The sequence below is a fragment of the Cupressus sempervirens genome, chromosome 10, assembly GCF_028749045.1.
Source record: "Cupressus sempervirens isolate cs-2001-9-10 chromosome 10, ASM2874904v1, whole genome shotgun sequence".
Taxonomy (NCBI): domain Eukaryota; kingdom Viridiplantae; phylum Streptophyta; class Pinopsida; order Cupressales; family Cupressaceae; genus Cupressus; species Cupressus sempervirens.
This window is the reverse complement of record NC_143127.1, coordinates 895272885-895278398: the sequence shown is the minus strand read 5'-3', so window position 1 is coordinate 895278398 and position 5514 is coordinate 895272885. Positions and strand designations below refer to the sequence as shown.

The 5514-nt window shown below is 33.8% G+C and overlaps 1 pseudogene across 1 annotated transcript; it reads left to right on the top strand.

Annotated features, from left to right (window-relative positions):
- Nucleotides 1-1136: 1136 nt before the first annotated feature.
- On the top strand, nucleotides 1137-4448 carry LOC149536883 (cytochrome P450 734A1-like; annotated as a pseudogene). Its single transcript, XR_016357281.1, has 6 exons — nucleotides 1137-1498; nucleotides 1615-1838; nucleotides 2690-2931; nucleotides 3185-3578; nucleotides 3867-4099; nucleotides 4171-4448. The product of XR_016357281.1 is annotated as a cytochrome P450 734A1-like (transcript).
- The last annotated feature ends 1066 nt before the right edge of the window (nucleotides 4449-5514 follow it).

Here is a 5514-nt window from a genome sequence, read left to right as displayed (position 1 = left end):
CCAAGAAAGCTAAAAAATGATCAACTATTAGAACATGTGTGATTGGCTATTAGTACATGTGTTATCATTCCTTTTAAAAGGATTGATAACGATACCTTAGGGTTTGTTTGGCAGCGGAATACAAGTGGAATAGGCATATGCAAATTCTTAAAATTTGGAATTCTTCGTTTGGATGCACCAAATTAGAATTGGAAAAGGAATAAAATAGGAATACATATTCCAATTTTTGTCCAAAAATGAGCACTTGTAATTCCACCTAAATAAGTGGAATTGGAATACGTATTCCTATTCTAGTTTTATTTATTTTAGAAAACATAAATTTTTGGGTTTATGAATTCCCCCATCAAATTCTGGTTGAACCAAACAAGAAAAGGGATATGTACCTCAATTTTCTAATTGAAAATAAGTATTCCTATTCCCATAGTCACAAGATCCCGGTCTCTTCCATAATAGCAATGTCCAACTTGTTCTTGGTCCATATCTCTTCTTGGTCCATATCTCTACGAACATGGCTATCCTCCCACAAAAATGTATAGTTGACCAATTTTCAAAAAGATCAAAAACATCATAGATTTTTTTGAAAATTTCAATGTTTGATCTTCATAATCTGCATAGTTCGTAACCTAAAACAAAAAAAAATTGAAAAAAAAATCACTACATTTTGATGAATCTAGAAAAATAAGTTTGACTTTATTTTGTCTTTGATATATATATATATATTTTTAAAATAGAAATTAGCCTGTACCTATCTCTACGCTGATCTCAATTAATACGATCTATTCATTAACTAACTAGATGGAGCGAGGAGCCACTAACTCGAATGGTCGTATCACCAACTAGTCGCACAAAAACCATGCTCTAAAAAGTTTCCGACCACTGTTGTCTTCTATAGAAAAGTGATTCTTACTACCAACCATTAACCATACAAAGTCTACACACTACCTCGAATGGCAGATATGATCCTTCTACTGCAGCCTTCTAGATCCTTCTACACTTAATGCCTCGCTGTATCCAGATGGTCGTGAAAGCGACCATTACCACCTTTTCTTTTACCATTACCAGATATTCTTGAGTGGGCTCTGCCTGCACGCCAGCAAAACGTGTTTCATGCCTTTGAAGATTGAGTGCGTCTAATTTTCATCATCCTACATAGACAAAGTCACTGTCTAGAAATATAGAGCTCACATAACCAAAGAGTTACTTTGTGTTGGCTTCATCTGGAATATGGAGTGGGTATCTTGCTGTTTGGCCGCTGTTTGTGCTGCTTTTGTTTTTTTTCTGGTCAAGATCGCCAAAGCAATATGGTGGAATCCTCTGCAAGTGAAAAAGCACTTTGAAGCCCAAGGAATCAGGGGCCCCCCATACAAGTTATTCTATGGGAACTCTCAAGACGTATCCAGAATGATCCAGGAGCACAAGTCCAAACCAATGCCTGCATTCTCACATGACATACTCCCTCGAGTTCTTCCCCATTATCATCACTGGACCAAAACCTATGGTATTTTACTATTCATATTTTCATGCATCTGGTATTTTACTAATCATATTGCTAGAATTCCAGAGCTTTGCAGCATTGATGGATTAAATAAACTTGTTCTATGTGATATATAATAGGTCAGGATTTTATCTTCTGGTTTGGGCCTCATGCAAAGTTGGTCGTTCCCCATCCTGAGCTTATTAAGGAGATATTGTCCACTAAATTTGGCAGCTACCCAAAGCTTACAGATGACCCACTTTCAAAACAACTTGTTGGACAGGGACTTACGGGATTGACAGGTGAAACTTGGTCTCGGCACAGGAAAATCATCAATCCCGCCTTCCATATGGATCTCTTGAAGGTAGGGCACTCGATGTCTCAAATCATGTTTTTAATTGAAGGACCAAAATTATGGTCTCTTAGTAGATTAACTGAATTATAGTTTAGAGAGAAATCGTGATAAATGTTAAACATAGGTGTATTTTTCACTACTTGATTGTATATGCAATTAAAACAATTCTTAATATTCTTATTAATATCAAAATATGTAAATAGTAGATGCAACAATCATAGAAAGATCACCATACATAATAACATTATATCTGTTAACGAGGTAAACCCTTGATCAGAGAGAAAACTTCGATGGGGATGGTACCCACAAAATGGTGTACTAATATATAAGTTTCTTGGAAGAGGATGGACCCTGTTAAGAGTCAATGAAATATATTCAGTACACATCAATCCCTATTAGAAGACTTTGGATCCCTATTAGGAGATTCCAACTCTTTTAGGAGTTTTGCTGACTCTATTAGGATTTTTTCTAGGAAGACCATTGAACCTGCTGTCCAAATAGCCTTTTTACTATTCTCACTGGATAATACAGCTGCACATCAACATTTTCCAATGACAACTTATTTTCTAAATATAACTCTTTATCCGCTCACTATGCCTCAACTACACTAAACACTTTTCTGATCAAAAGATATTTGTTATTAGATTCACTGGATCTCACATACAAGTTCACATACTCGTATCACAAAAATATTCACACTCATGATTACAACAAATGAAATCATCCTTCCTTTATACCAAGTCCTAAAACAAATTATTGAGTTGTCCTTAAGACTTTCCCAATTTATAATAATAATATAGGACCAATTAAGATATTACATTATACATTACAACTTTACAGAGACACTATCTTTTTCTCAGGGCATGATTCCGACAATTGCGAAAAGCTGTGGAAATATGTTGGAGGAATGGAGTAAATTGATAACGTCAGGTGCATCGGAAATTGATGTGGAAAAGCAGTTCAACGATCTCACGGCAGATGTTATTGCACGCACAGCTTTTGGAAGCAGTTTTGCAGAAGCAAAGCATATCTTTAATTTGCAGGCCAAACAGATGGTTCTTGCAGTTGAATCATTTCGCACTGTTTATATTCCAGGTTTCAGGTGACATGCTTCAAGTACAATTGCTTTGTTCTTGTTCATGGGTCGTTCAGAATGTACATTTTGGAATCTTTTTTGGCTTTTGGAATGTTCCACTGGTAACAGAGTCATTGGTTTCTATGGGTACAGCTTAATTTAGGACAAATGACTTTGTACCTTAGCAAGGTTTATTCATATTCTGTATTATGCAGAACATATCACTTCTTTCAGTTTGTACATTGGCATGTATTGTCTTAAGGGTGATTCCTCTTATCAGGTTTCTGCCTACAACAAAGAATAGGCAACGTTGGAATGTGGAGAGAGAAATAAGAAGATCCTTAAGACAAATTATAGATGCCAAGGAAAAGACTGCTGGAATGAAAAAAGAAGGTAGATATGGTTCTGACCTGCTTGGTTTGATGATGTCTGAGAGCAATGAGCAGGGCAGACTCGATTTAAAAAGCAGTGGAAGCCTGAGTACAGAGGAAATCATTGATGAATGAAAGACTTTCTACTTTGCTGGTCATGAAACCACCTCAGGACTGTTGACATGGACTATGATATTGTTGGGCATAAATCAAGAATGGCAAGAGCGAGGTCGCAGAGAAGTGCTCGAAGTATGTGGGAGGAACAATCATCCAGATGCAGACAGTTTAAGTCGTTTCAAAATTGTACGAATTATTTAACACATATTTAGATAATTAAGTTTGGAAAAATAAATTCATTTTAACTATTTAAAAGTTTCAAAATTGTATGAATTATTTAACACATATTTAGATAATTAAATTTGGAAAAATAAGTCAATTTTAACTATTTAAAAATTTTAGTTTAGAAATCAAAGTGTTGGTATATATAATGTTTAAACCATTCCAATAAATAAGTAATAGCAATCACAGTTAAACCACACTGAGATTTCAATTCAATTCTAGTATTTTGAGAGTTTCATAAATTAATTGTAGGTGGGGATGATTCTAAATGAGGCTTTGAGGCTTTATCCACCTGGAGTATTTCTGACACGACATGCATCTCAGCCAATGAAACTTGGAAGGCTTTCAATTCCTGCAGGCACTCAATTTATGCTTCCAATCCTTGCAATCCACCATGATCCTGCTTTTTGGGGAAGTGATGCCAATGATTTCAATCCAGGGAGATTTAGTGAAGGAATTTCAAAGGCCGCAAAACATCCAATGGCGTTCATGCCATTTGGCACGGGTCCATATGTATGCGTGGGTCAGAATTTTGCCTTGTTGCAAGCAAAAGTAGTTTTGGCCATGATTCTGCAGAAGTTTTCTTTTGTGACTTCACCGTCTTATACTCATGCTCCTATGCATTTAATTACTCTAAAACCTCAACATGGAGCCCAGCTTATCTTCCGCATGGACTGATATGCGAGGACGGTTCTGCCAGGAAAATCCTCTACTATTGAAATTTCTACTGCAGTCATAAATCTACGAGATTATATAGTCTGTCGTCATAAATCTTATGGATCTTTAAGAAATGAAATAATAAAATGGGAACGAAAATAAAAAGAATTGGATGAAGTTTATGCTTGTGATTGGATTTTCTAATATGAAATATAAGAGTGACTAGATTTTTACAGTATATAAGATGTTTGTATGTGTTTTTGGATTTAAATATGTAAATATTTGGTTTGTATTATTATAATAATTTATTGAAGAGTGTAATTCAAAATAATAAAAAGAACACTCACAATCTAATAAAGAAACATATACAATTATTAAACATGCTAAAATAATTTGATGTTGTAATCTTGTGTAATTAATCTTGAATACATTGAGGTTCTAAATAGCCCAAGTGAAGACAATAAATCATAATATATATAAATTGAGAAATTCAATTGAACTTTTCATAAAGTAGAAAAGCATCTAGATAACCTTAATGAAATGGGATAACTCAAATAAATTAAGTGAAGTAGGAAAACTTAAATAAACCAAGTCCATTGAAACAAAGTGAAGCACTAAATATTACGCCAATTGAGTGAGGACAGAAATGTTAGATACAATTTAGCATGGTTAAGACTATAAGAAACTTTGGATGATAGTTTGTGTTGACCATTATAAATATGTATGTTTATGTTAGATTAATTTTGCATGGTTGTGCATCAACCTTGTAAAGATTATTTGTTTATTTTTTAATTTACTATCATTCCCTTTTATGTCAATGAATGATAATTACCTTCAAATTATTTGAACATATATAACCAAAGCTTGAAAATTTATCATTAAGACTTTTATCTCAATGAAAGTATATATATATATAAATGGTATAGGTAGCCTCTACACACTATGGAGGTCTATCTTTCTAAGAAATAAGGATATGGTTAAATTGGCTTTTACATGACCATGATGATTGGTTGAAAGCTCCTAATTAGGATATAACACCAAATTGGAGGATTATGATATGATGGGTAAACATTTTTTAATAATTATAAATAACCTACTTACTCTATATGTATGTTAAACTCTATGCTAAGTACACTTTAATGCTACTTATCTATATCTTTCTTGGAAATGACCACTTAACAATGAGCATAATATAATTGATATATATACATATATATCTATATGTTATGTGTACATACACATG